Source organism: Macrobrachium nipponense, chromosome 15 (genome assembly GCF_015104395.2).
Source record: "Macrobrachium nipponense isolate FS-2020 chromosome 15, ASM1510439v2, whole genome shotgun sequence".
Classification (NCBI taxonomy): Eukaryota; Metazoa; Arthropoda; class Malacostraca; order Decapoda; family Palaemonidae; genus Macrobrachium; species Macrobrachium nipponense.
Genome location: NC_087208.1, coordinates 2,253,182 through 2,270,681, shown reverse-complemented (window position 1 = coordinate 2,270,681; position 17,500 = coordinate 2,253,182). Strand labels below are relative to the sequence as shown.

At 34.9% G+C, this 17,500-nt stretch overlaps 1 protein-coding gene and 1 long non-coding RNA gene across 9 annotated transcripts in view; one reads left to right on the top strand and one right to left on the bottom strand.

The window, feature by feature from the left end:
- The window catches only part of LOC135226965 (probable phosphorylase b kinase regulatory subunit alpha), a 349,374-nt gene that overhangs the window by 115,965 nt on the left and 215,909 nt on the right, over nucleotides 1-17,500 (bottom strand). The gene's annotated exons all lie outside the window — the stretch shown is intronic.
- Nucleotides 1-17,500, top strand: part of LOC135226969 (uncharacterized) — a 35,590-nt gene that overhangs the window by 15,116 nt on the left and 2,974 nt on the right. Inside the window, exon 2 of the long non-coding RNA XR_010317323.1 lies at nucleotides 7,360-7,713. This is a non-coding gene — a long non-coding RNA (uncharacterized LOC135226969). The remainder of the gene's footprint in view (nucleotides 1-7,359; nucleotides 7,714-17,500) is intronic.

Sequence of the window (17,500 nt, the reverse complement as noted above, 5' to 3'; positions counted from 1 at the left end):
TGAAATAGATATCAATAGTTTCTGAACTGGTTCCTGTATTCTGAGGCCTGTCATTTGAGCTTTTTATTGTCAAAGTTTGAAGGAACAAGTTGATCAATGGAGCCATGTTTTTCTATATCATATAACGGGAGTATAATTATTTGTCCTTTTTTGTTGCACTCGAAAAGCATTTCTTAATTTTGCTACACACACACACACACACACTCCACACACACACACTCACACACACACATATATATATATATATATAATTTATAATACTGATATATTTTCAGTAATAAATACGTCAGCAACGATAATGGTTTATTCATATACATACATACACACTTATATGTATGTACACGTATGAGATATATATATATATATATATATATATATATATATATATATATATATATATATATATACTATATATATATATATATATATATATATATATATATATATATATATATATTATATATACGTATATATATATACACACACACATATATACATATTTATATATATAATATATACATATATACATATATATATATGTATATATAATAAATGCACGTCGGCAGAGATGGAAAAAATACTAATATTTTTACCTCAACTTCCAAATCACCTCCGAAATGATTTTAACGTATTCCAAACATGGTAACCAGTTATATTCAGACGCGCTGAATTCAGGCCAAGGTAAAAACGTGAACTGCGCTTATTCTCGGATACATACAGACACACACAAGACATACACTGGGAATATATGTGTGTGCATTCAAACATACTGACGACTGGTTGCACGAGTGCGTGAAAAGCGATGAAGATGAATACAAAGACGGCGAGAATAAATCACTTACATATACTACAGTATGTTAGATATTGATAAAAAATGAACAACACTTTAGTCTACTGTGATGTTTGCAAACAGAAGCAAATGCAATCAACACAGTGAACGAAACTCGACACTTCCCACCTTTCTTTCCTATTATTGACACTGAAGCTACAGCAAGCAGAAGGGACCTATTCGACATATTTTGGATATTTAAAGTGAGAATCCAGCCGTGGATAAAAATACATTTCCCACGAACAAGTAACTGTAGAATTTCATGATCACTCAATTACCCTTTTTAAAAGTTAGTAGTATTACTTTATATCGTCAGGTATAACTATCTGGTTTTCTGTGTAGAACTGTCGATGGCGAGAACATGAGTAATTTTAAGGTCCATAAAGTCTCATATTCTACAAATGATATATTATTGTGGACCTTCTAATGTTTTCATTTACTATATCGTTGTTGGTGCACATATACAGGGTTTTGTAAGATAATTTACCTCGAATGTTATTTACTTTTTCCTCCATTTTTTTTTTTATTTTACCTTAGGATATTTTAATGTAAGATATCTGTATACAATTAATGTATTTTGGGGTTGTGTCACGAAAATGTCTGTTTATATAATAATAATAATAATAATAATAATAATAATAATAATAATAATAATAATAATAATAATAATAATAATATTGCTGGAAGTAAACCCTCTTTTGAAACATGTTTTATTAAAAGTAATTGCTGCCTCAGCTGCATTAATTTTATACAGGTTCTTCTCTATTTTTCTAATTATTGCTTTCTCATTGTTGCTTAAAACTGGTGAGCAACGCACCGAAGGTTGACATATCTCAATTAGGTAGAACGATTGGATTTTATGGTAGAAATTTCAGTCGGGGTAGTCAAATTTTCGGGTATATCCCGTAGAGTTTATTACAGATAGAATTGATGTTAAATTCATTTCTTTCTATTCTTTCTATTCCTTTCCGGACGTTTCGTCTGAATAAAACCTCAGACATCCTCTTGGGCGGAGGTTGTGTGAAGGACTGAAGTGAGAAGGTGAGTCCAGCTGCTTATATTGCGGTGGCGCAGCGGGAGGCGTCGTGCCGCTGCCTTTTCATTGGCTCGTGGGTGGGGAGCTTCTTTTTCATTGGCTGCCTGGCTGCGGGCGCAAGCCAGCTCCCGATCGCATGCACAGCAGGCGCGCCGATCTTCTCAGCCCTCCATGAACACGACACAGGAGGCCTTTTTGCTCCCGACCTGCACCCGAAGAAACACTCCAATAACGGCAAAACATCACCATATCGCCGCCCGAAAACGCCCCAATCCAAGACGACATTATAGACTGGATAATACCAGCAGTGACATTAATACGATGCATAATACCAGCAGTGACGTCACGCGGCCTTTACCCAATCAAAACGAAGCCCGGCATGATGATATGCAGCTGAGAAGATCGGCGACGGGGAGCCTGCTGAGGCATGATCGGGACTGCTTGAGCCAGCCAGGCAGCCAATGAAAAAGAAGCTCCCACCCACGAGCCAATGAAAAGGCAGCGGCACGACGCCTCCCGCTGCGCCACCGCAATATAAGCAGCTGACTCACCTTCTCACTTCAGTCCTTCACACACCTCCGCCCAAGAGGATGTCTGATGTTTATTCAGACGAAACGTCCGGAAAGGAATAGAAAGAATAGAAAAGAAATAGAATTTAACATCAATTCTATCTGTAATAAACTCTACGGGGATATACCCGAAAATTTGATTACCCCGACTGAAATTTCTACCAATAAAATCCAATCGTTCTACCTAATTGAGATATGTCAACCTTCGGTGCGTTGCTCACCAGTTTAAGCAACAATGAGAAAGCCAATAATTAGAAAAATAGAGAAGAACCTGTATAAACAAAATTAATGCAGCTGAGGCAGCAATTACTTTAATAAAATAATAATAATAATATAATAATAATAATAATAATAATAATAATAATAATAATAATAATAATAATAATTCTACGGTACAGGTGCGCCACATTTAACTTACACACAATAAAATTTACGGCTTCATATCCCAAGTTGACTTTAAATGCAATCCTGTGAATTCACGATGTTGTACAAGACATCCTTTGTGCAGAAGCTTCATAAAATACTAAATTTCGCTATAGAGAGAATGTATGTACCGAGTAATGAACTGTAAAGCTTATGAAGTATCCACAATCGTGCGTAATATTAATTGCCGTAATCGGTTCCATGACTTAAGCGCAACTCTGTAGGTGATATTCTGGCAAATATACGGGACAGAACTTTCTTAAAAAATAATGACCGGAAGAGGTATAAAAACTATGTAAATCAAATATTCACTACCAATATACTTGCCTCACTTCATTTTGCCCTTTTTGGCCAAGACTAACTACTTTTTCGCAAGTCTTTTCCTAAATAGTTCTCTTGCTTTACAAATCAATTATATCTTCAGTACATTTTCTAGCGTATTTCTATATTTGTCTTACGTTGTATTTATGTCATTCTAGATACATACAAGGGCAGTATATTTTAAAGTAAGAATATTATGTTAATTTACTCCTTAACAACTTTATATATATATATATATATATATATATATATATATATATATATATATATATATATATGTATAAAAGTCGCTACTAAAACCATTTTGGCGGTATATTTAAAACCTGAAATTTCTTAATACTGTATTGGACTCTATTTGATCTTAGTATGTATATTAATGACCTGTGTCACTTTACTATATCTAATTTATCCCTCTTACGCCGATTGGAGGTATTAAACGTCGAGTCAAAATGTCTCCCGTATGCCGATTGGACGTATCATACGTCGGCTCAAAAAGTTTTTTTAAAAATTCGCGGAAAAATACTTATAGGCCTACCAGCCAAAACTTTTGAATCACGCGCCTTGGGGATGTTGGGAGATCACGGATCAAGGCGTTGTTTTGTTTACAATCGCTACGCAGGCGCGCAAGCGCGAATTCCTTTTAATTTCTTATCGCACTAAAAACTATCAGTGACACATCTCAAAAATTATTTCGTCACTTTGACATTAATTTTTGCACCATTTTAAATTATTCTTTACATGAAGTGTTATATATGAAAATGTGCGCAATTTCATGTAAAATACAACAAAAAAAATACTCATGATGTGCTTTTATCAATTTTGAATATTTTCATATAAATAACGATGTGCAAAAATTCAACATCGGTCAACTTTGACTCTACCGAAATGGTCGAAAAAAACGCAATTGTAAGCTAAAATTCTTATATTATAGTAATATTCAATCATTTGCCTTAATTGCAACAAACAAATTGGACGTCTCTAGCACAATATTTTGATTTATGGTGAATTTATGAAAAAACTTTTTCCTTACGTTCGTGCGATAAACTCTTCCGATAAATTTTTCGTGCGATTGTCTAATGTTTGCACCCTTTTAAATTTTGCCGTTACATAAAGTTTTATATATGGAAATGTGCGCAATTTCATGCACAATACAACTAAAACAACCCATGGTTGTAGCTTTTTATCAGTTTTCGAAATATTTTCATATAAATAACGTTATGGTCAAATAACGCAATTGTAGCTAAAACTCTTATATTCTAGTAATATTCAATCATTTACCTTCATTTTGCAACGACTTGGAAGTCTCTAGCACAATATTTCGATTTATGGTGAATTTATGAAAAAAAAAAAAAAAACACAATTTTCCTTACGTCCGCGCGTTAACTCTTCCGAAAAAATCAGAATTTTTTTGTGCGATTGTCGAAATGTTTTGCAACATTTAAAATTAGCGGTTACATAAAGTTTTATATATGAAAATGTGCACAATTTCATGTAGAATACAACTAAAAATGATTGAAGGTTGTAGCTTTTCTCTTTTTTTTTTTTCGAAATATTTGCATATAAATCACGATAAATAGAAAAAACCACGTTCGGTCAAATTTGACTCTACCGAAATAGTTGAAAAACGCAATTGTAAGCTCCAAAACTCTTACGGCCTAGTAATATTCCGTCCATTTTTCTTCATTATGAAACAAATTTGAAGTCTCTAGAACAATTTTGTGATTATGGTGAATTTTTGAAAAAATATATTTCACCTTCACTCCGCGCGCCGATTCGCGGCCGCAAGTCTCCGAAATACGTACATCGCATTATACCTAATATTTGATCCTTTTCATATTAGCCGTTTTTATAGAGTTTCATATATCGAAATGTGCGCAAATTCATGAAACAATACAAATAAAAAATAATTGAAGGTTGTAGCGTTTTTCCATATCCGAAATATGTGCATATAAAAAAAGAAAAATATATATAAAAATTTCGACATTCGGTCAAATTTAACTCGTCCGAAATGGTCGAAATCTGCAATTCTAAATCTAAACTCTTACAGTATCGTAATATTCAATCATTTGTCTTAATTTTGAAACAAATTGAAAGTCTCTAGAACAATATTTAGAATTACGGTGAATTTTTAATTTTTGAAATAACATTTTTTACGTCCGCGCGTACGAATTCGTACATCATTTTGTGATAATATTTTTCCGGTTTTGCTTTTATTGTTTTACTATGTATTATATACTAAATGATTGCAATTAGTGTAAATACAACGAAAAAAAAAGCAACTCGTTAGCTTTGACCGTTTTTGCCACAGCGTGATTTGAATACAATTATCTATGAATTTTTTTTTTTTTCGCTACCAATATATCGCATTATTTACATATGATAATGTATATTATTTTTTCATTTATGATGATTGCATACTAAACTTCAGGCAATGAATAAAAAATGAGCCAAAAATGAACTCTTAATCTTCAAAACTAAACGCGCTATGATTTTTTGAAAAAAAATTATTTTTTCCGCTTCCGCGCTCCCTCCAAACCGGCGCCGGCATACGGAGAGGTGATTTTTAGGGGCTTCGGCGTAAGACGGCTAAATAAGATTTTCCACATGTATATAAATATACGGTTGATGACAAAATTCTCTCTCTCACTAAAAATGTTATACGTCTTTTTTTCCCCCAGTGCCTTTTGCAGTTATTACAGTATATCTATGATCACGTGTACCGTCACTGAATACAGAAACATGAAACAAGATTTTTTCCTAGGATGCAAGCTAAAAGGAACAAACTCAAGAAAGGTGATAACAGGCAATAGTAGTTATAAAAATGAGGTAATAATAATTAATAAAAAAAGTTATCAAAACAAATTCATGCTGATAAACATCAGATCTACATTTCTTTAATGTAACCACGAAGAATTCATCAACTTTCAACACTCAACTAACCAAGATCATTGACGCTCACAAAAATAGTGAATTTAACCCGGAAGGCCAATAAGTCCATCAATTAACTGGAAATATATAAAGTGAGTCGTAACTAGATTAACGATTATTGCTCTAAAAATATAAGCGCCGACCTACGTCGTCAAAATATAAATCTAAATTTACCTTCACAAAACACCTTTAATGACTGGCATATTCCAGACTCACTACTACTATTGTAGCATAAAAAAAAGGCACAAAATGCGGCGAAGTATCTTCGGCGCCATCAAGTTTTTTGTACAGCGTATAGTGAAGGCCATCGAAAATAGATCTATTATTCGGTGATCTCGGTATAATGTCTTATGAGCCGCGACCCATGAAACTTAAACTGCCGCCCGGTGGTGACCTGGCCTATACCGCTGCCAGACGCACCATTGTGGATAACGTTAATCTTTTAAATAAAATACAACTACTGAAGCTAGAGGGCTGTAATTTAGTATGTTTGATGAATGGAGGGTGGGTGATCAACACACCAGTTTGCAGCCCTCTAGCTTCAGTAGTTTTTAAGATCTGAGGGCGGACAGACAGACAGCCGGCACAACTTTCCTTTTCAGAAAACTATAAAAGAAATTACCTTCTTTTCTAACGTATTACGTAGCCACGAGGTTCATGAGAACAGAAGAATAAAGCAACAAATTTCCATAGAAGTGATATATCCTTTCTCTCACTTCTATATCAATTTGCAATATTCATGTTAATAGCAAATTACTTTCCAGATAACAAAGGTTATGTCCGCATGTTTATTTACGGTAGCCACGACTCTTGCCATGCAATTATAGATCAGGGTCACTGAAATCATGTAAATAACAAATATTTTTTACGTAAACAAAAATACGTATGTTATATGTATGTATGTATTTTATATAATAAAATGTGCACGTGCGCGCGCGTATTTGGGTGGAACAAACAGACCCATAAATAACTGCACATCAATACAACTCAACATACTTAATTACACAGCCATATACCTACATACACGAAAACAAACACAAATATTCGCCTTAGAATACTCGTGCAAACAAATAAATGGCCACCATTACACAGAAACATAAACACACACATACAGGGTTAAATACTCATAAATGCACTAAATTACGGCAGTGCTTCTCACGCGACCGTATAACGAGGATTTGGGAGCGCAGATTAGTCAGGACCTTCTCCTTCTTCAAGTTCAAATAATGACAACGTTTTCGTGTCCATTGCAGATAACAACAGAGACTCTGCGAGATTAACGATGCAGAGAGCGCCCTCAGCCCATCACCAGACTATGCCGGGTCTCCAGCCACGTCAAGAACAGAGATAGAGGCCTCAGGTGATCACGACATCCTCTATTCACGACTCCCAAGGCTGTCCATCTCATACGAGACCTTGATCTCATATAAGGGACAAATATCTTCAAGAGACTTACTGCTGATGCGGCCATAATCTAGCAAGTATGGCCAGCAGTTTTGAGCGATACCCTGGTGTGGAGATACTGCTGCCAGGGTATGTTAAGCCGCCTCCGTTCTCGCACTCAAAACGGAAGCCCACTTCCCTTCGTGTAGACGCTGGGCAATGAGGTAAGAGTGAGAACTGGACTTTTTTCTGCTTCGTGGTAGTCTTATTGTTACAAAATGCACAGTTCAAATATTCATTTATGATATATAATTTTGCTACTGGATTTTGTCATTGCAGCTGATATACTGCTACCTACACCAATCGTTATGCTTTTTTATTACCCACAACCACTGTTGTATTTTGTTCATTCAGCAACTACTGTACTTTGTTCCCCCACGGCAACTGTTACTCTATGTTTTCTTGACCTAAAGTTGCTATTGTATTTGGTTGCCTACAACATTCGTTGTATTTTCTCACTTGCATTGTTACATTTTGTTACTGACAGCAGATGCTACCTTCAATTGCAAACAACAACTATTATATTTTATGACCCAAATTGCCGGTTAAATGTCTACTTTCTCCAACTGCTTTATTTATCTACAACAACCCCTTTGTACCTAACCCAATGTAATCGCTGCACTAGCACTTAGTAATCCACAACAAATGTAACAGTCTCTTAACTCCTGCAATTATTATAGCTTGTGACAAACAGCAAACACAAACACGAAGTTTCGTGATCAAAACTGATCTGCGCGTTTGTTAATTGAAGGGGTAATATAACTATAAACAAAACCACACACTCGCAAAAAATATAACTATATTTATTTACATAACGTTCAATTCACACTCACTACATGAGAGCCCGTATGGACCTTAACAAATACAAATATACAAATGTAACATAGTATCTGAGGAGCAAGTTCCTCGCTGGACGAGTGGTTTTCGCACTCGGCTGCCAATCCGGTGGTCCGAAGTTCGAATACTGGCTCGGCCAACGTGGAATCAGAAGAATTTATTTCTGGAGATAGAAATTCATTTCTCGATAGAGTGTGGTTCGGATCCCACAACAAGCTGTAGGTTCCCGTTGCTAGGTGACCAATAGGTTCCTAGCCACGTCAAAATATCTAATCCTTCGGGCCAGACCTAGGAGAGCTGTTCATCAGCTCAGTGGTCTGGTAAAACTAAGATATACTTGACTTATCTGAGGAGCAATTTTACTATACTCTGTTTTTTTCCATCTGTCCACCCGCCTGTGGTGTTTGCGTATGGTAACACTGCGTCCCAGGCTTTAGAATTAGATAGTTATGCTATGTGTAACTTTTAGGTAAATAAAGGATATTTGCAACTGAAAAGTGTTTTAATAATTTACTGTATGCGAATTACACCGTTAATACTCGAAATAGGATATTGTTATTATTGTTGAACGTAAGCTGAATGCAACTATCTAAAGCCCGGGACGCAGTGTTACCATACGCAAACACCACAGATGGAAAGAAACCGAGTATAGGCAAACATAAAAAAAAATGCTCACATTTGAACAGCAAAATGACAAAGACTGGCGAAGCATAAACTTCCAATTCAAGGCAACAGAGGAGGAAGAAATATCGAGCACAGAATACTATAATAATGTATCGTTTGAGTGTTCCCGATGAAGCCTTCTATTTCGGAAATTTATAGAAGGGGTTTGAAAAGGTCAAGGTGATTGACAGTGTCTCCGATTAACCTTCCAGCCCTCTCTCTCTCTCTCTCTCTCTCTCTCTCTCTCTCTCTCTCTCTCTCTCTCTCTCTCTCGTACACGAACACACAAAAATACACACAACACAAATCTTAACATGAAAAAAACAAACGTGGTTAGCATAATTGTACTGGCAAATTCTTTAATCTTAAAATATTCTGTATACGAAAAGGACAACTAAAAATGATTCAAACATTACTAATAACGAATACACAAAGGTATGATTCGTGACACGCAAGTTCCGTTGTAACTCTAAAACAAATTGATATCTGCAACACAAATGATGATAATTATAATTACTAGCACCGACACATGATAAATGTTGCTTTACCAAAAAACTTCTATCATGCATCATGGAAATACAAGTTCAATGTTCATTCACGACATGCAACGTTTTCCGGTAACCTTAGTTCCCTGCTTCGTTCTGTCAGTTCAGGCGTGTGTTGAATTACTCTTCTGTGTCCTGGTCCTTTTGGAAACTCGCCCAGTCATCACACTGTTCTCACGCGAACATCGCGGACTTTCGCGTTTATTGTATGACCATTAGGACACTTTTTCGACATTCAGTGCCCGTGTCGAATTAGGAACTGATACAGATTTAGGTCTGAGCTTAGGAGGGGGTGGGAAACAACGGTCTACGTGACATGAACACCAAGTTAATATGACTTAAATGCAACCATTCATGATTACTTGATTTAATTCCTTCCACTAGTCCTAACTTCAAATCGGTTTCTCGGGTGTCTGCGCATTTATGAAATCGTAATATAAACATTTTTAATCTTTAGAAAAGATTCGGTAGACTGAACATGAAAATTTCCTTTCTCAGTTTCAGAGCTGCAAGTCTTACGTACTGAATCGTTATTTAAATGCCATAATTGTTACTATCCATGTGGGACAAAAAATCTTGTAATGGAGTCGAATGAAAATATTACAGGAAAAATAACACGACAAATTAACGTGTAATGAAAAACCATATGCCAGTGCAATAGATATTCATTTGCATATTCCATGCGTCTCATAAAACTGATATGGCGCGCAAATTAACCACCAATTTCTCTCTCTCTCTCTCTCTCTCTCTCTCTCTCTCTCTCTCTCTCTCTCTCTCTCTCTCTCAAGAGAATACCACTCAGCATGACAAACGTCCAACGCGATCGAAGCGAATTACCCTCGGCAGTGATAAGAAAACAGTTCAGTCCATGAATACCTGAAGGGCAGGATAGAACAGTAAACGGAACAAGAAAGAGAAACAGCTACGCGCGAATGTAAACGTTTAAAATCAATATTCAATGGATAATCTACTCTCATTAAATATACTTTTCACTTCTTAAGCACCAGAGTTAACTGTATTATGCCGGTACACACACGGAGTACATCCAAACGCCTATATACGAACACCATGTCGCATTTAATATATATATAGTTAAAGAACCACAGTAGATGTACGTGACTTCATTAAACAAACGAATACCCAAGGAAAATGATAGACAGAAATCCAAGTGCTTTCGTCTTTAATAAAGACGTCTGTGGTATTCCCTTATATAATATATATATATAATATAATATATATATATATATATATATATATGTATATAAATATATATAGATATAGTATATATATATATATATATATATATATGTATATAATATATATATATATATATATATATATATATTATAATATATATATATATAATAACACACACACAACACACACACACAACACACACACAACACACACACACACACACACACACACATATATATATATATATACACATATATATATATATATATATATATATATATATATATATATAAATAATATATATTTGTTTATGAAAGTACTCAAACACCACAAAACCCCATACAATGACTCCAGGCCAAACCAAGGCACGTCACAGAAACATTACTAATAACACGCAGCAAACATTAGGACGAAGTGCTGTTACTCTCCCATTACGTCAAAGTTACGTGGCTGCCATTACAGTCACCCATCTTTCCTGGACACACTCGCACGAAGAAGAACTTTAACAACGGGGATAATGGCAGTCACTAGAAGCGACCAAGTAAGGAATGTAGTAGTATAGGTGTCTGAATCTGAAACAGGGACAGGTGCCGCAAGTTGAAAAGCAAAACTACGGAAACGTAAGAATGACCTTAACAGAATACGTGCTTGGAGGTCGGTAAATAACGCTATCCTGATCATTTGAGATTGAGATTTACGTATGGCGCCATAAAACAATCATACTTTTCTTTTTGAAAGGCGAATGTAAAGCAAGCAAAAAAGTAATGAATGCTGCATTACTGTAAAAAGATTACAAGCTCCGCTTTAACTCATTCATTCTTCTGATCAACTTAAAGATATAAAAGAAAAGTCACTCTTCTCCATATGGCTTCCATATCCCACAGGAAAAAAAACCGTCAAGGTCTTTCTCATCTCCTTGAAAAATATCTCTTAACAGCTACGCCGTTGTATATATATAAAAAAATGTATTACGTAGCTAATACACTTTCATAAAAAGATGTACAAAACAGGTATATATATACGTAACTGATATGTAACGGTGACATATAAATCTAAAGAAAATCTTTTTCACTTGTAAACACATCATGAACACGCAAATGAACAACGTACACATGATTAATAAGATACAAATCTAAACGCAGTACACTATATAAACATACTTACGACGTTAATAGTTAGCAAGTAACAATATAAAATACCTAGAACGCACAGAGAACACCAGCTGAAGGTCAACCAGGCTTTTTGTTGAGAGAGGGAATATATTATGGAATGGGAGAACAGATACCGAGAGGGGAATATACCGTTATGGCGCCAACGCATACATAATCGAAGGGGATGAGAGACGGAGAGCAATGTATATTACATATGAGGTAAGATGATGACGAGGAGAGAGAGAGAGAGAGAGAGAGAGAGAGTAATACATTATAGGAATATGAGATTTACGAAATTTGAAAACCTACAGCAAATTATGAAGCAATAAATAACAGACTCAAATAAAGACTACATTTCAGGGGAAATACTAATAATTCCAAAGGGAGGTAAAACACAGATTTAACGAATAAGCTTCGGAGTAGGGCCAAAAGATCTTTCAATTTTGGAGCTATTCTGCCTCAGGTAAAGAATTAGGCAGCCGATGGCACAGAAATCGCAGTAGAATAATGGACACTGGGACACATATATATACACATGCAAGTTTCGTAGAAAGACAGATGACTGCAAACTTAAAACTGTTTAATTTTATATTGGTTCTTTCGAATTATAAAAGCGAGCCACTTCTTAATCATTCCCTTTATTTTTGTCTCCATAGCGAGCTTTCGGACTGCACTTCGTCCGTAATCATGCAAGACTAAAATAATGACATCATTTCAGAACCAAACAATTACAAATAAGCAAACAAGTGGTTGACTTGTTACACGTTACCAATACTTCCATGACAATGGAACTATTTTAACCACTTGTTTACTTATATGTAATTACTATGTTTGGTCACGAAATGATGGCAATATTTTCGTCTAGCATGATTATGGACGAAGTATAGTCCGAAAGCTCGCTATGGAGACAAATTAAAAGGAGTTATTAAGAAGTGGCTCGCTTTTATAATTCGACGAACTTCGAGTAACGAAGTGAAAAGTGACTACATGACATTGGGAAAAAAACCAATATCAAAATAATTCAAGTTCGCAGTCATCTATCGTTCAACGAAACCTGTATAATAAGCAAACTGCTGACTACATACACACTCACACACACACACACAGAAAAAATATTGGAAGGTAATGAACCTGTCAATAAGAAATCTAGGTGGCCTTCTCACAAATGACAGGATTGCATGTAAATCAATCTCTTTCGGCATTTACTAAGACATCGTGGTGTCTACTGAAAGTACTCATTACGTAGTTGGGTAGTAAACACAAAACGTCCAATGGGAGATTATTAAACTGATGCTCAGCTTTTTACTATAAAAATAATAATAATAATAATAATAATAATAATAATAATAATAATAATAATAATAATAATAATAATAATAATAATAATAACAATCTGTACAGAAAGCTTTCGAGAAACTGTCCAATTCCCCTTTCCAATCGAATAGTTTCCCGAAAGCTTTCTGTACAGATTCATCTTTAAACATATGTATGCATATACATAACTCTGAATTTGTTGCTACACTTCATGACTCATGCTACTACGAGTGTTTTTAATAATAATAATAATAATAATAATAATAATAATAATAATAATAATAATAATAATAATAATAATAATGTCACTGAACAGTGTGGCCGGCTGGAAGCCATTTAGTTTGTACCGTAGTTTCTCAATTTTTCGGATGTTCAATGAAGTTTGCTTGAGTGAGGCTCTTTTCCGAAAAAAAAAAAAATATCAATAATAATAATAACAGCATAGTTTTGGCAGCCAAGGAGGATTCTTATTTTGACATTTCAAAGCTTCAAATGTAGTTGCACTCTGTTGTAGTGTATTAACATACGAATTTTAAGAGTTTTTAAGGTAAAATTAATAATCTCATGTTGGCCGAACGTAGAAATGTCTAGACTTTCCCTAAAAAAATGATCTACTAAAAATAAAATATAGGATATCAAATATTTTTCTACAGGGAAAATGACGTTAAATGGCCTTTTGAAAAAACTAAAGTTAAATTCAATAAAACGTAAGGACATGGTATATCAAAAACACATTATGACTCATTACATTTTAATTGATCATCGACATATTTCCTACTTTAGAAGGTCGAAAAAACCGCTTTCAAACTAAGATACTCACTTTGCATCTTTTTAAGAGCTGAAATATCTCAATTTACAAAATTAAAAAATAAATAAAAATATCGAAAGAAGGAGTTAATTTTTTACAAAATAAAAATTTCTCATTTGCTTTAAAAGAATCTAAGAAAATTATTTAACACTACTGTAAATAATTTTGCAACATAATAAAACTACAATCAACTGTCTCTCCAATAATATTCAGTTTACTGAAAAAGAAACCTACAAAATCACTGTGTATAACGTGTTTACTTATAAGTACTATTTACATTTTATTTTACTCAGGTGTTGAGTAAAATAATATGTAAATACTTGTAAGTAAACACGTTATACACAGTGATTTTGTGGGTTTTAATTTTCAATCTTCAGAAGAAAACTGAAAGAAGTTTTTGTTTGGTTCATTCAGTTTACTGCTACTGATTTCAGTCAGCCTACAGCAACGCGTAATGTCGTCAATGTTTAAGGCATAGGTACATCACAAGAATATATTAAAGCATAGTTTCGCTTAACACACCGCAAAATTTTTGTATTTATAACATTGGGCTCAAAAGACAGATCAGCATTCGGGAAGAAGTTAATCTGAACTCGAGCGCGCCTAATTCACATGATACAATATACTACCGTCAGCTCGATGCAAATGCAAAAATGACATTAATAACGCCGTCCTTTAGGGCGGCACGGGTACGCCAATAACAATAATAACCTTTGCCCAAAATGACCTAGGTACTAATGACAGGGGGAAAGGCTGCTTATGAGAGATCCTACTTATGGCAGTGCCGTGGAAGGACCCGGTTCCCCGTGGCGTGGCAGGTTTCCATTAGGTTTCTTGAGGTATGAAGAAACTATTACGTTACTGACTGGGGGCGAGAGACCGGGTGGGTGGGGGGGGAGGGGGTGTTATTATTATGACCGTGCCATATGGCATTTATCATACATGAGGTTGACGACAATGATGATGAACGGAGAGAGAGAATTAGGAAACTCATTTTAAGTTGTAAATATGATTGCATATGAGACAAAAGACACGCACAAGAGAGAGAGAGAGAGAGAGAGAGAGAGAGAGAGAGAGAAGAGAGAGAGAGAGAGAGAGAGAGAGAGTTGTTGATTTATGAGACTGATTTCAAGTTATCCAAATACGAATGCACAAAACACACACCCTTATATTTGTTGAGACAGCCTCAGAAGGTGGAGAGGGGGGGGGGGGCGGTGTTTAACTAAAAGTTTGAAGGCTGTATCTACATCAAAGATTACAGAACTTATGACACAACCACATATTTTTTCAAGGAAGTTCAGTACAACAAAGGCACCCTTGAAAAATCAGGTTCCCGGAACCGACGACCTTAAGCACCTTATGACTTGCATGACGTTCAGAAGTCGAGCCATTTATCATAACCGGACCGTAATTGAAACGTGCTGGGGGCCTGCTCTCTCTCTCTCTCTCTCTCTCTCTCTCTCTCTCTCTCTCTCTCTCTCTCTCTCACACACACACTTACATCGTATCTTTCGCAAAAACAAATTTTATCCAAGTAAAGAATTTACCTAGACACAACTCACACACAATTATCCCAAAAATTCTAAATCTCTGGGCAGGCAAATTAACAAAACCACACCGTCACTATCTACCTAGCTATTTTTGTCATTAAGAAAATACTAACTCCACCTTGCTTGTTCTAAATATTGTCAGAATACTTTAAATTTATTTTTAATCTCTGACATCAACGTAAAGATTTTAAATTTCTTCAAGTAAATTCTTTCACACAGACACACAGACACACACACACACACACACGTAGAATACATATGAGTATATTGTGATGAAAATATGCAATTGTTTGAGAATGGATGTAATGCAAAAAACACATCCACATTACAACACATGCATAATCCATATGTCCATTTACCTTCATAATTTTACACTTATTAAATAAATATTATATAAACTTTCTCCTCAGCAACCAACTTTCACTATTTTAACAGTTTCACTTCATTAGCCCTAATATTATCCACTGTAAGACATACAAACACACATACATACATACACACACAACCCCACACCACAACCCCCCCAAAACACACCACCACAGCTATATAATAATATTATATGACATATTATAAGATATATATATACGATTATAGAATATATATATATAATAATATATACAAAAATGGCGACAGACAGAGTGTATGTCTGATATTAATAACTTACAACTCTATGATAAAGACAAGTAAATGCCGATACACCAAACACACACGCACACACACATATATATATATATATATTATATATATATATATATATATATATATATATATATATATATACTATATATATATATATAATATATACAAATGGCGGGACAGACGAGTGTATGTCTGATATATAATTACTACAGCTCTATGATAAAGACAAGTAAATGGCCGATACACAAACACACGCACACATATATACACAATATATACAGTAAACCTCCCTTTTTCCCGGGGATGGGTATTAGATCCACTCTCTAAAAATGCTTAGAACTGCCTAGTTTGATAGTTAAAACACAAAAACAAAAAAAAATCGAAAAATGCTTATACCTGCGTATTTTTATAGTTTTATAACAAAAAGTCCATTTGTCACGAAAATGATATGAAAATACAGTAATCTGAAAATATTTCTCCGTGAAAAATAGAGCGAATAGGCGACATTTCCGTGAATAATGGGTATATACGATCCTTACAAAAATCAGCAGATCGTGAATCGCGAATAGCGGATATCGATTGTTTAATGTTTAAATGTTTAAACAGAGATATAAGCATTTTTTCAATTTGCTGACTATGCAAATATACTTCTAATGAGTGGCATCTTCCTAATTAGAAAATGTGCACAATAATCCAATTGTCATTTTCCTTCATAATTCCATCCCCTTCTCACGTCACTATTATTACCACATTGCATGTTATCCTCTCCTCCCTTTAATATCAAAAGCCACACATTAGAAGAACCTTTCAAATTGTGAGATTCCTCACTAGGCACAGACAGCTTGACATATCTTAACACATCCCACTCACTCATATAAATGCACTCTCTCCCTCCCTCTCTTTGCCGGTGACTTTATAACGACCTATGATTATGGAGCATAATGATGTTATGCCATGTCGGCCTTATTATCTTAAAATGGATGCAAAGGTTAATGTTAAACATAATTTACTATCACGGTGGCTCACTCATATGTGAGGGTGAACTTCTGTACAATACTGAAGTCCAGAATTAGAAGCCATTGACTTTATTCATCACCTAGCAAGGCCATCAGAAAACGTGATGAGAGAGAGAGAGAGAGAGAGAGAGAGAGAGAGAGAGAGAGAGAGAGAGAGAGAGAGAGAATGATGTTTCTTATCTGTTCAATCTTTAACCAGATTTTGAAGGTGGATATTTCAGAAAGCGAGCT